The sequence below is a fragment of the Lemur catta genome, chromosome 2 (genome assembly GCF_020740605.2).
Source record: "Lemur catta isolate mLemCat1 chromosome 2, mLemCat1.pri, whole genome shotgun sequence".
NCBI classification, from domain to species: domain Eukaryota; kingdom Metazoa; phylum Chordata; class Mammalia; order Primates; family Lemuridae; genus Lemur; species Lemur catta.
The window spans coordinates 33,646,463-33,664,268 of NC_059129.1; the positions used below are offsets into that span (position 1 = coordinate 33,646,463).

The 17,806-nt window shown below is 42.4% G+C and overlaps 1 protein-coding gene across 3 annotated transcripts in view; it reads right to left on the bottom strand.

The window, feature by feature from the left end:
- The window catches only part of RABGEF1 (RAB guanine nucleotide exchange factor 1), a 69,521-nt gene extending 56,330 nt beyond the window's left edge, over positions 1 to 13,191 (bottom strand). For 2 of the 3 annotated variants that reach the window (XM_045543193.1, XM_045543192.1), the window contains exon 1: positions 13,097 to 13,191. The gene's annotated coding sequence lies outside the window, so the exon portion shown is untranslated. The remainder of the gene's footprint in view (positions 1 to 13,096) is intronic. The other variant, XM_045543191.1, reaches the window with a different exon arrangement.
- Between the last annotated feature and the right edge of the window lie 4,615 nt (positions 13,192 to 17,806).

The following is a 17,806-nucleotide window of genomic DNA, read 5'->3' on the forward strand; positions in this document are numbered from 1 at the left end:
ACTGGGTGTGGTGGCTTGTACCTGTAGTCCCAGCGCTTTGGGAGGCTAAGGCAGGAGGATAGCTTGAGACCAGGAGTTCAACGTTGCAGTGAGCTTTGACTGCGCCACTGCACTCCAGCCTGGGTGACACAGTGAGACGAAAGAAAGAGAAAGAAATAAAAGAAAAAAAGAACATAAAAACTGAAATCTGAAAACGTCAAAACAAAATGAAACAATAAAAAACAGTAAAAATTAAAAAGCAATCTTCATGGCATACTGAAACTTTGGTTACTGATAGAGAAACATATTTTTCTGAATATTAAATATATTCATAAGATGAGATAAATCACTCTATGAACTCCAGCTTTCAATAAAAATGAACTTTTCTTAAATGGTATGAAGTAATGAAAATTTAAGCCAATTAAACTCCAGAAACTTTCAACAGCTACTAAAACCATCCCATCTGCTGTGGTTTGCCTCGTGTCACCCCAAGATAGGCTGAAGTGCTAACCCCAATACCTGTGAATGGGATTTTAATTAGAAATAAGCTCTTTGCAGATGAAATTAGTTAAGATGAGTCCATAATGGATTAGGGTAGGCCCTAAACCTAATGGCAGGTGTCTGTATCAGGCCATGAGAGGCAAACACAGACAGACACAGAGGGAAGAAGGCCACATGGCCAGGGAGACAGAGACTGAAGTGCAGCAGCCGCAAGCCAAGAAATGCCAGGGATTGCCAGCAACCATCTTCCCCAGAGGGAACTCGGCCCTAATGATATCTGCATTTTAGACTTCTGGCCTCTAGATCTTTGAACAAATAAATTTCTGTTGTTTTAAGCCATTCAGTTTGTGGTACAGGCATACCTCTTCACTGAACTTCACAGATACTACACTTTTTACAAATCAAAGGTTTGTGGCAACACTGTGTCAAGCAAGTTCTATGAGCACCATTTTCCAATAGGATGTGCTCACTTCGTGCCTGTGTCACACTTTGGTAATTCTTGCAATATTTCAAACTTTTCCATTATAATTATTATATCTGTTATGATGACCTGTGATAGGTGATCTTTGATGTTACTATTGTAATTGTTTTGGGGCACCAGAAATAGCACCTATGTAATAGGGTGAACTTAATCCGTGCATGTGGTGTGTGTTCTGCCTGCTCCACCAACCAGCCTTTCCCCGTCTCACTCCCTCTCATCAGGCCTCCCTATCCCTGAGACACAATACTCAAATTAGGCCAATTACTAACCCTACAATGGCCTCTAAGCGTTCAAGTGAAAAGAAGAGTCACCTCTCTCACTTGAAATCAAAAGCTAGAAATGATTTAGTGAGGAAGGTAGGCTGAAAGCCAAGACAGGCTGAAAGATGAATGTTAAGAAAGGGAAACAGCTACATAGCTGATGTAGAGAAAGTGTGAATAGTTTGGATAGATCAAACAGCCACAACATTCCCTCAAGCCAAAGCCTAATCCAGGGCAAGGCCCTAAGGCTCTTCAATTCCATGAAGGCTAAGAGAGGTGAGGAAGCTGCAGAAGAAAAGTCTGAAGCTAGCAAACGTTGGTTTGTTGGAAAGAAGCACCAGCCTGAGCAAGAGTGAGACCACGTCTCTACTAAAAAAATAAAAAATAAATAAAATTTGCTGGATACCACAGCACTCTAGCCTGGGCAACAGAGCAAGACTCTGTCTCAAAAGAAAAAAAAAAAAAAAGGAAAGAAGCAATCTCTGCATCTCTGCAACATAAAAGGGCAAGCTGAAGCAGCAAGTGCTAGAAGCTATAGCAAGTTATTCAGAAGCTCTAGCTAAAATTATTGATGAAGATGTCTATGCTAAACAACAGAGTTGCAATGTAGACAAAACAGCCTTCAATATTGGAAGCAGATGCCATCTAGGACTTTCATATAGATAAGTTACTGCCTGGTTTCAAAGCTTGAAAGGACAGGCTGACTCTTATTAGAGGCTATAAAAACTGGTGTCTTTAAGTTGAAGCCAATGCTCATTTGCCATGCTGAAAATCCTAGGGCCCTTCAGAATTATGCTAAATCTACTCTCCCTATGGTCTAGAAATGGAACAATAAAACCTGAATGACAGCATATCTGCTTACAGCATGGCTGACTGAATATTTTAAGCCCACTGCTGAGAACTACTGCCCAGAAAAAAGATTTTCTTTCAAAATGTTACTGCTTATAAACGATGCACCTAGTCACCCAAGAGCTCTGAGGGAGATAGACAGTGATTCCTCTGACAGATCTGGGCAAAGTGAATTGAAACCTTTCTGGAAAGGATTCACCATTCTAAATGCCATTAAGAACATTCATAATTCATGAGGCAGCCAAAATATAAACATTAATACAAGTTTGGAAGAAGTTGATTCCAAGCCTCATGGATGACTCTGAGAGGTTCAAGACTTCAGTGGAGGAAGGATCCTCAGATGTGGTGGAAATAGCAAAACCAAAACACAAAAAGACAAACAGAAAATTAGAAGTGGAGCCTGAAGATGAGACTAAATTGCTGCAATCTCATGACCCAACTTGAACAGATAAGGAATTGCTTCTTATGGATGGGCAAAGAAAGTGGTTTCTTAAGATGGAATCCACTCCTGGTGAAGAAGCTGAGAACACTGTTGAAATATAAACTTAGTTGATAAAGCAGCAGCAAGGTTTCAGAGGACTGTCTCCAATTTTGACAGAAGTTCTACTGTAGGTTAAAATGCTATCAAACAGCATCACATGTTGTGAAACCTTCTGTGAAAGGAAGAGTTAACTGATGCAGCCAACTTCATGGCTTTTTAAGACACTGCCGCAGCCACCCCCGCCTCAGCAATCACCATCCAGCCAGTAGCCATCAACACCGAGGCGAGACCCTCCACCAGCAAAAAGACGACAACTCACTGAAGGCTCAGATCACTGTTAGCATTTTTTTTAGCAATAAAGTATTTTTAAATTAAGGTATGTACATTGTTTTTTAGAAATAATGCTATAACTTTTATATGCACTGGAAAACCAAAAAATTCAGATGATTTGCTTTATCGAAGTGGTCTGGAGCTGAGCCTGCAATATCTCTGAGGTGTGCTTGTGATTTGTAACAGCAACCCTAGGAAACACACACACTCTCCAGTTAGAATGCTGTAAACTGTCCAAATAATTAAAAGAGATGAGCTTCCCCACAAATTGACACAGAATTCTGGGCTCAAAGCATCATTTGTTCTTTACAAATAGAGCAATTATATACCCCAGTTAGCAAGTAACAATCCTGGCTTACGCCTGTCATCCTGGCATAAAAGTATCCCTGCTCTGATTCTTAAAAGTGATCTCCTTTGTATAATGAATTGCATGGTCACTGTATTTATGAACACACCTAGAATACCCTTCTGTTTGTTTACTTTCAAATCCTACCCTGTTCAAATAACATCAATTAATATCTGACTCCATCTTCCCCATTGACAGAATAATTCTCCCTAGCTCTTATAGCATTTTATTTTATTTTTTTGAGACAGAGTCTCACTCTGTTGCCCGGGCTAGAGTGAGTGCCGTGGCATCAGCCTAGCTCACAGCAACCTCAAACTCCTGGGCTCAAGCAATCCTCCTGCCTCAGCCTCCCAAATAGCTGGGACTACAGGCTACTATATGTGTGTGTGTGTGTGTATGTATACATATATATATATATATATTTTTTTTTTTTTAGTTGACCAGCTAATTTCTTTTTTTTTTTTTTTTTGAGACAGAGTCTCACTCTGTTGCCTGGGCTAGAGTGTCATGGTGTCAGCTTAGCTCACAGCAACCTCAAACTCCTGGGCTTAAACGATCCTTCTGCCTCAGCCTCCTGAGTAGCTGGGACTACAGGCATGTACCATCATGCCTGGCTAATTTTTTTTATATGTATATACATATGTTTTTAGCTGTCCGTATAATTTCTTTTCTATTTTTAGTAGAGACGGGGTCTCGCTCTTGCTCAGGCTGGTCTCGAACTCCTGAGTTCAAACAATCCGCCCGCCTCGGCCTCCCAGAGTGCTAGGATTACAGGCGTGAGCCACCGCGCCCAGCCCAGCTAATTTCTTTCTATTGTTTTTAGTAGAGATGGGGTCTCGCTCTTGCTCAGGCTGGTCTGGAACTCCTGAGCTCAAACGATCCTCCCGCCTCAGCCTCCCAGAGAGCTAGGATTACAGGCGTGAGCCACCGCGCCCGGCCCCTACAGCATTTTATATACACAGCTATTATAAATCTCATGTTCTATTACAATTACTTGCTTACATGTCCACTCCATGTTCATAGGCACTAATCACAGTGCCAGGAAGAATGAGTACTTAATGTCTTCTAAACATATCAAATGATCATTCAGAAGACTGACAAAGTACCTGCAGAGACAGTTTCTTCACTTTTGTCCCTTGTACCACTCCCCAGGGCCCAGTGAAGGTAAGAGTGAAAAATTAAATAGCAAACAACTAATTGATAAAGCAATGGTTCTCAAACTTTAGCATGTATCAATACCACTCAGGGGACTTATTAAAACACAAGAGTACTGGGTCTCCCTGGGCCTAAGAATCTGAATTTAACAAGTTCCCAGGTGATACTGCTGGGAACCACCTTTGAGAACCACTGCTGTAAAGAAAGCACCACAATTATGTAAAGACTCATTTCTTCTCATGACTTCATTACTAGTGGGAGATTCCCTTTTCTGAATATGATACAGTAGTTTGTGGCAGACCAACACTCCTGCTAAGAACTAGGAAAACTAGATACATTTTAAAAATCATTGTTTAAAGGTGTTAGAGAACTGCTGAAGCAACCAACACTAGAAGGCTCTAGATTCTGGAAAAGAAGAACTGTAGAGAAATGAGATGACATTCTGCAGCCATTTTTTCCCCAAGTACATTTGCTGATTCTCAGGTAAAAGGTGAAGAAGCCAGACTTTGCTGAGGCAGAGGAACCATGAGAGCGCTTTGGGAAGGGATAAAAATCAAGACTTTAGGAGTCTAAGATCCCAGTGAAAGAGGAGTTGAAGACCTGGGCCTAACACAAGGCTGGTTTTCCCCTGAAGCCACTTATCAAATTCTACACAGTGAGAGCTTCAAACCAAAATTGAAAGCCTCTGAAAATCAAAAGTGAAATTTTCAGCAATCTCACTGCTCTCAAGAGACAAATATTACAGTATAAAACCCACCGCTGGGGAAGAACCCCTGAGAACTCACAAGACCATCAGGTGGAAGCCTTGGATGGGTACTTGCTAGGAATAAGGGCAAAGCGGAGGGAAACAAAGTCTCATCCAACTGGCAATACAACCTCGACCCTCAGCTCAGTCCCTGCCAGTATTAGGCGGTCAGCCCCCACTCTACCTGCCTAGCAAAAGGAAGGGTGATTTCCTCTCTGAAAAAGAATAGTAGCATCCAGAGCCTTACTTTATTCATGACACTCAGCATTCATATAACCAAAATCCAAAAGGAAAAGCAGACAATAGAAATAGATGCTCAGATGATCTATGCATTGATGTTAACAGAAAGATCTATTTGATGACAAGTATGTCTTCACAAATAGGGAAACAAAACAGCAACTCAAAGTACTGTAAAAATAAAAATATTTAAATAGGGGAAAATATATAAAAAGATTACATGTGAGAAATGAAATTTATAAGAATCAAATTGAAATTCTAGATCTTAAAAGTATAATAACTAAAATTAAGAATTTGAAGAGTTGATTTAACAGCAGCAGAACAAACACAGAAGAGAGAACTGGTAGCTGAAACTTGAGTCAGTAAAATGTACCCAAACAGAAGCATACAGAGAAAAAAATAACAGAAAATACAGGGGGAAAAGTACAAAGAGAATGTTAAACACTGTGAAAGGGTCTATCAAGTATGCAACTGGAGTCTCAAAAGGAGAGAAGAGAGTGAATAGTGAGAGGGAAAAATGAATTTTTTAAACTGAGGAGAAGACATTAACCCACAAATTCAAGAAGCTCTATGAACACAAGCAAAATAAACACAAGAAAACTACACAAAGATGTATTATAATTAAATACTGATTACCAAAAACAAAGAGTGACTCTTCCTTCAGGATATCCAGAAACCATACCATGATTACTGGGAGAGCAGGCTGTATGTGACGGAGTGTGTGTTACACTTGGAAAAAAGTGCAAATCACTCACTACTGGAACTGCACAAACTGGCCACTAACAAAAATGACCCCCGCTTGTGAGACTTCATTGAAACGCATTACCTGAACGAGCAGGTGAAATCCATCAAAGAATTAGGTGACCATGTAACCAACCTGCGAAAGATGAGGGCCCCCAAATCTGGCACGGTGGAGTATCTCTTTGATAAGCACAGCCTGGGAGACAGTGACAGTAAGAGCTAAGCCTTAGGCTAACTCCCCCATAGCCCCGGGGTGACTTCCATGGTCACCCAGGCAGTGCATGCCTGTCAGGGTTTCCTTTACCTTTTCTGTAAGTTGTACCAAAACATCCACTTAAGTTCTTTCATTTGTACCATTCTTTCAAAAAGAAATTTGAAGGAATGGCACAAAAACCAAACAAACAAACAAACGGAAACTGTTAAAAGCAACCAAAGGAAAAAAGACACCTTTCTAAGGAGAAACAACACTAACAGCTAAATTCTCAACAGATAATAAAACCAGAAGATAACTTGAAAGTACTGAAAGAAATAACTGCCCACCTAGAATGCACTACTCAGTGACTATTTCCTTTAAAAAATGAAGGAAAAATAAAGGCATTTTCAGATGAACAAAAACAATTAAAGAATTCACTACGGGCAGACTTGCACTGGAAGAAATAGCAGAGGGAGCGCTTCAAACTGAAAGGAAAATTATCCTACCCCAAACTGAAACACCGAAATGCAGAGGGGGGAGCCAAGCACAGCAGTGTGTGCCTGGAGTCCCAGCAATGTGGGAGGACTGCTTGAGTTAAAGGCTACAGTGTGCTACTATCTTGCCTGTAAACAGCCACCACACCCCAGCCTGGGCAACATAGTGAGACTTCATCTCTTAAAAACAAGAAAAGAAATGCAGAAAGGGATGAAGAGCAATGGAAAGAATAAAAATGTAAGTAAATATAAATAGTGATTATGCATAACAATTTCTTAGAGGGCTTAAAATATATATGAAATTAAAATGGGTGAAACTAACAAGAAAGCAGAACACAAATGGATTACTTTCTAAAGTTCTAGCATTATTGGGGCAGTGGTAAAAATTATAATTTGTATCAGACTGTAATACATCAAAGATATATGTTTTAATCTCTATTATAACCATTGAAATAATAATAAATCAATGTATAACTAAAAGGTTACTAGAGAGAAAATACTGAATAATAATAATCATTCAAAAAAAGGCAAAAAAAAAATCCAAAAAAAAAAACCCAGGTAAATCAAAAAGAAAACTTATCTTCCTGGAGGCTAAATACAATTTCATGATGCTTTCTAGGACAAATAAAATTTGAAAGTATAAGGAAGGAAAAAGATATACAGCATACAACATTTACCAAAAGAAAGCGAGCAAACCTATACTAATACACAAAGCAGACTTTGAGGCAGAAAGTATTACTAGAGAGTAAAGAAGGTAGTAGCATTAATCTACTAGAAGGATATAAAAACTCCAAGTGAACCAAGTGGTTAGAAATTAGCCATCACTGGGAGCTAAGAATACTTTTGCTAAATAGCCTTGAAGTTCGATGTAAAACACTGGCTGTAACCAATTCTATTTAGTAAACCTAAGAATTAGTAACTCCTAAACTCAAGCCATCCTCCTGTCTCAGTCTCTTTTAAAAAAGTATACTCTAATACTCAGATTCTCCTTCAAACACAGGTAAAGCATTCATCGAAGAACGAAACTGAAATCTTTGCGTTCCACCGACCTAAATGGCAGAATCACTATCATAACCATTATTGGCTATGTTTGGGACTGGAACTGGTTGGACCTGGAATCCAACCAGCTGATCAGTGTTTCTGTGAGAATCTAGGAATCCTAAATTCAAAAGACTCTCAACTTATTTCTCAAGCACCATTTTATGTGTATTTATACAAATACACCAATATATTTATACATAATAGTGCTTGAAAAACATATGTATATCTATTTTTTAACTTGTTCAGTTACTAGACTGAAGTACTGAAAAGGCAAAAATTCTTAAGAAAATAGCCTACAACCTAAAAGTGCTCTTACAGGTGACAAAAAAGCTGTGTCCCTAATTTCTTCCAAAAATGTCTAAAATCAAAAGCAGGCTCTTGGGAGAATGTGGTTAGAGTCTACTTAATATAACTGATATTTAAAGGACTTAAACACTGAATTTCAATATTCTCTCTGTCATAAGACATTCTACATCCTGCGGCTGGTAACATCACAATGAAGTTTTGCAAAAGCATCAGCAGTTAACATATGGGTATGAAAGCACTTTGCCAACTGATTATTTCTCATAAATGGAATTAAAATGTGCTCATTCATGACCATACATTTAAAACCCTAGACAAACAAAATCTACATGCTTATCACACTACAACCCCAATTGCAATAGCTAATAAATTTACCCAAATAAAATGTAATCCAATTTGCTAAACATGAGCCAGGTATATTAACTCCTGAGACACCAATTATGACAAATTTTAGACATTTTATTTCATTAGGCTACAGTTTTGTATTTCACAAATTTTTTAAAGATGGGGTCCTGCTATGTAGCCCAGGCTGGAATGCAGTGGTGCAATCACAGCTCACTGCAGCCTTGAACTCCTGCCCTCTAGCGATCCTTCCGCCTCAGCCTCCAGAGTAGCTGGGACTACAGGCATCTGGCTGTTTTGTGTTTTTACACTTCTTATTTGTGTTCTTCTTATAATATCCTATTCAAAACTTTGGTCACTAGCCCAACTCATTTTTCAGGAACACATTTAAAAAACAATGTCAAAAGCTTTATGGAAATGCAATTAAGGAACCACAACATTACATAACTATATTTAGGCAAGGACAGTTCCACCCACTGTTTACTGAGTAAGGATGAATAAGGATATTCTCCCTCTATAAGCATAGTGCCTGGCCTGTGCTACTATTTGATAAATTTGAACTATTATTTTTTGAAAGGACAACTTTAGTTTGAGCAAAATACAGATAAAACTTGCCGGACATTTCATCTAAGATGAGTGGATCTGTTCCCATCTTAAAAATAAGTTATATGGCTGGGTGTGGTGGCTCACACCTATAATTTCTGTACTTTGGGAGGCCAAGGTGGGAAGATTGCTTGAGACTAGGAGTTGGAGATCATCCTCAGCAATACAAAGAGATCTTATCTCTACAAAAACCAGAAAAATTAGCCAGGTGTGGTGGCGTGTGCCTGTAATCTCAGCTACTCAGGAGGCTGAGGCAGGAGGATGGCTTCAGGCCAGGAGTTGGAGGTTACAGTGAGCTATGATGATGCCATTGCACTCTAGGCCAGGCAACAGAGCGAGATCCTACCCTGTCTCCTCACCAAAAAATAAAACAAAGTTATATGCCTGGGCTTTTCAAGCCAGTGCTCTGTGCTGGAGTTCACATCCCCAAACCTACTTCTGGACATGAATCTTAGGTCTGTTGTTTGGTATTCCCTCAGCCCACCTCTGTGTGGGGGTGAGGTGGCTTTCATTCAAATATGTGCCCTTGTCAGAGTCTTCCATTTTTATATCTCCCCCCTCACGGTAAAGCATGCCTGTTAAAACATGGCTTCGTGATTAATCAACAACACAAAATAGATGTACTTGAGGAACCTGAGAAGAAGCACAAACTTAAACCCCACTGCTGATAAATTCATTACAAAAGGTCTACTTCGAAAATATTTAGGGAAGGTAGCCTGAAGAATGTGCAATCTACCTACTTATCTAGATAATCTAAAACAGATCCTTAAATTAAAACAGTCTAGAGATCTAAGTACTTGGATCACATTATTTTGCAGGCACCAGAACTGCTTTTACTGAATTATGTTTTGACGTTATGTCACCAACCTACACAATGAGGCAAGGAGGAGTTTAACTAAAACATAAAGTAAAACTCAACACACAGCCCTTTGAAATGCATGCTGTATTTACCCAAGGAAGTAGCTGAGGAGTTTCTCACTACAAGGAGTCTTTAGGAATCCAAAGGAGAAACTGGTATCTTTTATCATATGGTCACTGAACCATGTAACTGATACTATTTCTCTCTGAATTGGCTACCAAAAAAGCAAAGCCAAATTTGTGGCTCTCTAGCAAATACTTAAGACTTCAGTCCAAGTACTTTCTGTACAGAGCTCATTCCTGTTTCCATCTTCAGTTCTGAATTCATCACCCACTTATCTCTGTATGTTACCAACTGTATGTTACATGTATCTGTGTAAGTCATTATGAATCCTTTTTGGAACAAGATGTGGTACAAGAAAATGATATATTCCACTTAAAAAATTAAAGCACAATAAGAAGATATTTTTCTTCCATTAATAAACATTTTATGAGCTCAATTTCTAAAGGCATTTTCTTTTATGTGGTCGAAATTGCCTTCTAAAGGAAAATTGAAAGTGCTTTAGCAAATACTATGCCTAAAATTAGAAAATTCTAACAGAGGAACTACAAAAATAAAACACTTTCATTATATATTTTTAACTGTAGAACACAGAAAATTATAAATATATCCCTATGTAAAAATCCCCCAAAAGTCATTTTTAATTTTAAAATACAGACCAAATAACCTTAAATGCAGTTATAGCTGAATACTTATTTTAAATGGGAACTGAATATACCAGCTTCAAAAGTGGTTCATAAGATTTTTGTACAATTCCTTCTGAGATGTTCTGTATCTATGAATAGAGGATGCTGCCAACCATTCCTTAAGGTGAGACAGCATAGAATTTAGGGCCCCCCAAATTCTTGCTAAATTCCTGCTTCGGATTTCAGCAATCTCCTTGCCGTGACTTGGGGAAAATAAAAAGCTTACAACTCCTTCAAGAAAAAAAAAGACTTCTTTAGTGTGTAATATTTTACCCATTCATGAACACATATTTATTCTGTTCATAACTTTTGACTTTTAACATCTAATTAATTGATCAGAATCACAGTTCTTGGCCCTCATGGTGACCATAAACAAGTGAGCTATGTTACCAGAAACAAGAGAAAGTGTTCTACTATACAATGAATTTTATACTCCCTCACTGACAATAACTTCATCAAAAACAAGAATTTCACAGGGAACTTCCAACCAGCACCATAAAAGTACAACCTGTTCTTAAAGCACTTTATCCAAACACCAAACATATAAAATATAAGTTAATATTAAGTGGAATAATGAGAAGTCAACTGTTGTTTCCCAAGTTTAACAATAGTCTAGATTACTTAAAGGCATTTCAGTCATATGAAATAACAACGTTTCTAACAGTGCTTTATGACAGAAGTGAGCATTTACTAAGACTATCAAAATGTTTGGCCTCTACTGTGAAATTCTTCTTTCTAGTGTGGTAACTTTATTGACAGGCTAAGAAGCCACTTGGTAGCATTTCTATTCTGAATCACAGGTGTTACGTTACACAGGTATCTCCTACATTTTAGGGATGGGACATCTCTGCTGGAGATGTTTGCTTTCCAGCCAGTAAAAACATGCACCAGAAATTAAACTCACACAGTCAAGTTTGCAATTCTGTGTCTCTAACCAAAAACTGACACAAGGAAAGGAAACAGGATACATACCTCCTTGTAGCTGGCCTGCTCTCCTTCAGTTCCTCCCTCTCTCACCCAATCTTGTTAGTTGGATTCCCACCCAACCTTGTTAGTCTGAATGCTACTCATTCTTCAAAACACTTCCAGAAAGTGTTCCCTGATCCCTTCCTCCACCCTCCACATCCATCAGGATGGCCTAAATGGCCAGCTCCTCAGTGCTCTGTCTTAGCTCACACCACTTACCACACTGTTTTGAAAGTACCTTGCTGTCGCCCTATCCTGAATTAGCTAACTTCTAGAAGCCAGGGGGGGGGGGAAAGGCTGCTTCGAAGGTCAATAAAAATTCAAATCCTGCACTTCTTAATCCTCGGCACAAGAACCAGTAACTCTTAAAAGTTAGATGTCATTTATCATTAAATGGATTAACAATATAATCAAATCTTCTTGCATCACTGGCAAGCTTTCATGGTACAATTTTAATGAACCTGCTTTTTCTTAAGCGGGGTTAGGCTTACACGGGGAAAAACAGCACTATATTTTTAACCTCAAAAAAAAAAAAATCTCTTCCGCCAAAAAGCCTACTCCCCAGGTGATGCTGTAAACTCGTCCTGGCAAAATTTCACATCTAATCTAAAAGGCAAAACGAGCCCACTGGCGCCCACTAACACATTTCCCAACCACAGAGATTGGTCACCAGCGCTGAGACACCAGCAGCCGTCTATGACCTAGGCTCCAAAGAGGCTGGGTCCTTCCCTCTCTCCCTCCCAAACTTCCGTGATGGGCATCACCTCGGTTCTCCTCCAAGACGGCTGGAAGCAGGGACTTCTGTCCCTAACCCCAGCCCACAACTTCGCCCTCAACCACGGGGTAGAAGTTAGGACCACGGTCTACTAGTCCCCGCGCCACGGAAGACGGCACCCTCCCAACTCCAGGACGTTTCTGTCCCCCAAGACCGAAGACGCGAGACTGCGAAGTCCCGGCGCCCCTGCCACGGACGGCTGCACTGGGTCGTGCTGGCGGGGTCCTCGGAGCGGCCCTGGGCGCTACCTGACCGGCCGCGACCACAGGTGTCCCTTCGGACTCCGTGCACTGGACGGCGAGGTGCGAGCGGGCGGAGGGGAAGCATCCCGGGAGGGTGGACGGGTGGCAGGCGGCGGCCAGGAAATGACAAGCGTCAGTCCGTCGGAGTTCGGCCGGGCCGTGGAGAACTTGGCAACGAGTGTCTAACACGGGGAGGCTGAGCACTAAGAGGATTAAGGGAGCCGGCGACGGCCTAGGGCCGGCAGGGCCGCGCTGCCGGGCCCGGGAGTGGGACGGGGGACCGCAGGAGGCACCGACGCGACGCGGCCCCGGCCGGCGGGACGGCACGGACTAGCTACCCCGCAGCCCCCCGCCCAGACGCCGACGCCGCCCCGCGCTCGGGGCTGAGAACCGCGCCGCCCGCGTCCCGCGTCCGTCTGCTCCGTACCTCGCCTGCCGCCCCGCCGGCGTCGGGACCGCCGACCTCCCCGCGTAGCTCGAGTAGGTCTGGGCTCGGCCAGTCCGCACCCGCCCTCGCGCCCGCCCTCGCGCCCGCCCTCACGCCCGCCCTCCCGCTCACGCCCCGCCCCCGGCGCCGCCGGCGCACGTACGTCACGCATGCGCATACGTCACTTCCGGGGCCCTCGGCCCTTGAGGGAGGGCACCGGCGGGTTCAAAGAGGCCGAGCTGGGTGGGCGCGGCCTCGGCGCCGGAGGGCCGAGTGAGGACGGCGGCCTCTGGGCTGCTGCTGGGGCGCCGGCCTGGGGCGCGCGGGAGCCGCGGAGAAGCCGGCGTTTCCCGGTCTTTTCCTCAATGCCGGCTTCCGGGTTCAGCCTAGCAGTATCCCAGGGGCGACACTGCCGTTCGGTGCCTCCCGGGCCTCGGGCTGCTGTGCGACTCGGCGGCGGAGGCCGAAAAGCCCGCGGGAGAGAGGAGTCACTGGGCCGGCGCGGGGAGGGGGCCCCTTGAGAAACTAGATCTTAGATCTTCGGGTTTTGCAAGTGTTCGCGTTACAGGATCTTAGATTGGTCGATCCAAAAGCAGTTTTCACAGCTGAGCATAACTGAGACACAGAAGTTAAATAAATTAGTCAGTGTCACGTAGTGCTAATGGTCGTGTCACAAATGGAATCCAGTCCTCGTGATTCACCTTTCAGGAATGTTTAAAGCAGTAGCTAAATACTGACTACTCGGCATCCTGAATGCCATCTATGGCATAAAATGCAGTCACAGCAGGTGAAAGAAATGAAAGAATAATATGCTGTGTCTGGGAGGCAGAGCTGGATTAGAACCTCAGCTTTTCTAATTGCTACACAACTAAACTGGGGTCCACTTGCTCAGAGTGGCTGTAACTGGCCCCATGAACAAATTTCCGTGACCCTTATATGTTTTTTATAGTCCTCTCCCTTAGCTAACTACTTGATCTTTTCAGTTCTTTTCCAGAAATGGTGGTTTTTCTGCAAGACAAAGGAGCTGAGGTTCTGAAGGCCCCTGGGCAGACTTCCTCAGCCAAGATTCACCATCCTCCACAACTCAGAAAGCCCCTTGTTAGTTACACCACTACATGCCCCAGAGCATGTGGCCCTTCCTTTAAAAGCCCATGATGTCCCTTAGTTGGAGACATGGATTTGAAGCTTCTCCCCGTCTCCCGAAAAGACATCTGTCGTATTAAAAATTCCTTTTCCCTTTCAACATATGAGTTTGGGGGGGGGAGTAAAAATTCCTTTTCTTGATAATCCTCGTTGTCTCAGTAATTGGGTCTTTGTGCCAGGAGCAACTGGACCTAGGCCGAAACCCCCTTCAGGTTTCAACAACATAGCAAAGCTATACACTGAAGCTGACAGAGTTGCGGTGGGAGAAAGAGGCGTTTTTATTGTATGGTGCACACCCAAGGCGAACAGGCAGCTAATAATGTTTAAGACCTGAACTCCGGGGTGGCTTACAAGCAAGGGATTTTAAAAGCAGGGGTACACTTCTAGAAAGCCGAAGTTGCAGGTGAAAGTGTAAACCAGTACACAGAGGTTATATACTGGCCTGGCCCTAAAAGGCGGGATATCCTGAAGCAGGGGCCTAGGAGTCACAGGTGCATTCAGGGATTCTTGGATTAGCAGAAAGGAATGCTAAAATGAATCTGACTTTCTTGGCCCCTCAGAGAGAAGCTTAGAGCAAAGAAAGGTGGTCAGAGTTCAATTCCTCAGTTCCCCCTTATCTGTATTTTCCATCCTGTGGGAGTTTCTGAAAAGCAACTCAAGAACACATGTTAACTTGCCATCTTTTAGTTCCCTTAGGGAACCGAAACACCTCATGATGCTGGCTTGCTTGGAGGGCCATTGTTACTACTATCTTCCTGCTCATCAGGTTGCCCATTCACTCTTCAAGGCTAGCTAGGTGCCTGGAACATCCCTTGAAGGGGTTCAAGATTTTCCTTTATTTCCATGCTTGGGCCCCACCCCCTCCATAGGCCCCTAAGAGAGGTCCCTGCTCCTCTGCTTCCTCTCATTGTTGCCTTTGTGATTGTAGACAGGTTGCCTAATTTCTCAGTCTTTGTTCATTATTTTTAAAGTGGGGATTAATTGATTCTTTCTTAGCCAGGTGGGGTGGCTGAGCCTGTAGTCCTAGCTACTCAGGAGGCTGAGGCAGGCGAATTGCTTGAACCCAGGAGTTTGAGGTTGTAGTGAGCTATGGTGATGCCACTCACTGCACTCTAGCTCAGGCAACAGCGTGAGACCCAGTCTCAAAAAAAAAAAAAATTGATTATTTCCTCAAAATCTTCCTAATGTGTGATAGGCTGAGAATACACCAGAGTATAAAACAGAAATACCTGTGCTGAAGAGTTTACGTTCTACGAGAGGTGGAAGGACCAATAAACAATAAATTTATAGTAGTACATTAGATGGTGATTAATTGCTACTGCCAAAAGACAAAATTACAACAAATTTAGTTTGAAGATCTTAATTGGCTTTTATTTGTGATTCTAGAATCAGGCAATACCTCATTCTATAAAACAGAATGAGTGTTCCAATGAGCTGAGCAGAGGAGGTTGGTTTACAGAAAGAAGCGTTGAGGAAAGCAGAAACAAAACAAAAAGGAGAGCTCGTTTCAAAGTTTCTTCGCTTGTAAAGGTTAAAGCAAAGGGGACTTCCTTATCATGCTGGCTAAAATGGGCCTGTCTGGGTGTTTGGCTGTTACCTTTCTTGCTTTCCTGATTTGTAGTTCCAGCTTGGTGGTGTGGAGCTTCAGTGTGAGTGTGTCTGTTTTGGTTTGGTCTGTTGGGCCTAGTCCAAACCAGTGGTCTCCCATAAATTTTATTTAGAAGTATGGAGAAAAAAAATTCCAGGGAAGGAGGATATGAAGTGCAACCCAGAAATTTTCAGTTTTAGAGTGGAAAGGAAAGGCCTTAATACAAGGTGAGGGGGCAAAGTATGCTGCTATGCAAATATATGGGCAAGACTGTCCTATGCTGAGGGAGTAGCAAGTGCAAAGGCCCTCCTGATAGCACCAACCTGTATCGGTAGCAGAGTGAATTAGGGGGGAGTAGAAAATATCAGAAGGCTGTAAACTAGAGTAAAATCTTATGCGCCTCCAGCCAACTGAAGAGTATTACCAGAAGTTTGGTATCTGTCTCTGAGGGTGCATCAGAAGAACAAGGACAAGTGGTTTGAAGAGAAGGAAAGAGAAGTTTATTAATTTGTGGGCAAATGAGGTTGGCAGACTCCTGTCTCAAAGTACCAACGTCCTGCAGAGTTTGGGTGTTTTTCTGTTAACAAGGCAAAGCAAGTAAGGAGCCAAGCCCAAAGTCAGTATGGGAGGGAATGAGCAACAGTAGGGAAGGTGGAAGGTCTGACTCATTGGGGATTCATGGAACAATCTTTCACACATCCCTTTATTATTCCACTGCTAATTTTGATGCTGATAATTGATTTAGAGGAGAAATTCTTTATCATGCTAAGTAGTTTCTTGTTTCACTCAGGAATGGGTACTTGTGCCTGGGTTACCATCTTCGCCTGTAATTCAGTAAAAACATTGGCTACCCCGGTATTAAATTGACTGTTGGCCGGGCACGGTGGCTCACGCCTGTAATCCTAGCACTTTGGGAGGCCGAGGCGAGAAGATCGCTTGAGGTCAGGAGTTCGAGACGAGCCTGAGCAAGAGTGAGACCCCGTCTCTACCAAAAAAAATTAGAAAGAAATGATCTGGACAGCTAAAAATATATATAGCAAAAGATTAACCGGGCATGGTGGCACATGCCTGTGGTCCCAGCTACTCAGGAGGCTGAGGCAGAAGGATCGCTTGAGCCCAGGAGTTTGAGGTTGCTGTGAGCTAGGCTGACGCCACAGCACTCACTCTAGCCTGGGCAACAGAGTGAGACTTTGTCTCAAAAAAAAAAAAAAAAAATGACTGTTAATCTAGGTGTGTTTATGAATTTCTTTTGTCCAGTCTTGTCAGTAGTTATTACAATGTCTGAGTTTCCACATTTTCATGTCTCCTTGTCCCTCTCCCTCCCTGTGTCTGCTGGATTTCCTGTTCTCTCCTCTGCATGCCTTTTGTTTTGGCTTAAAACACCAGCAGGATGGGAGGGGCAGGGGAAAGAGAATTGCCTTGGGGAAAAACATCTCTCAGGAGTAGATGGAGAATCCATGGACCATACCTTTCCCATGGGCTATTAGACACACACACACACACACACACACACACACACACGTGTGTGTGTGTGTGTGTGTGTGTATATATATTTTTTTTTTTTTTTTTTGAGACAGAGTCTCACTCTGTTGCTCGGGCTAGAGTGCAACTATTAGATATTGAGAGTAAATTTTACAAACTTTCTTAGCATCATATGGATTTTCCTTTGTAGATTTCTATCAACGGAGAAGGGCACCATCACGTTGGTGCCGTGTTGAGGTTACATAGCAACCTCACCCTGCAGCAAGACTGTTGAATCAAAACCCAAGAACAATAACTTTTGGCATCATCTTCTTGTTAGTGATTGCAGGTGATGTCATTTTATCACATACAATTATAAGCAAAATGGATATTTTGGGTCACAATGCAGCAAGAAATATATAGCTACCTTTCCTTCAATAAATCTGCCCTCTTCTGCCCCCAACAGAAACATAAAATCTATGGTAATTGATGTTTTCACCACAAAATTATACTGTTTC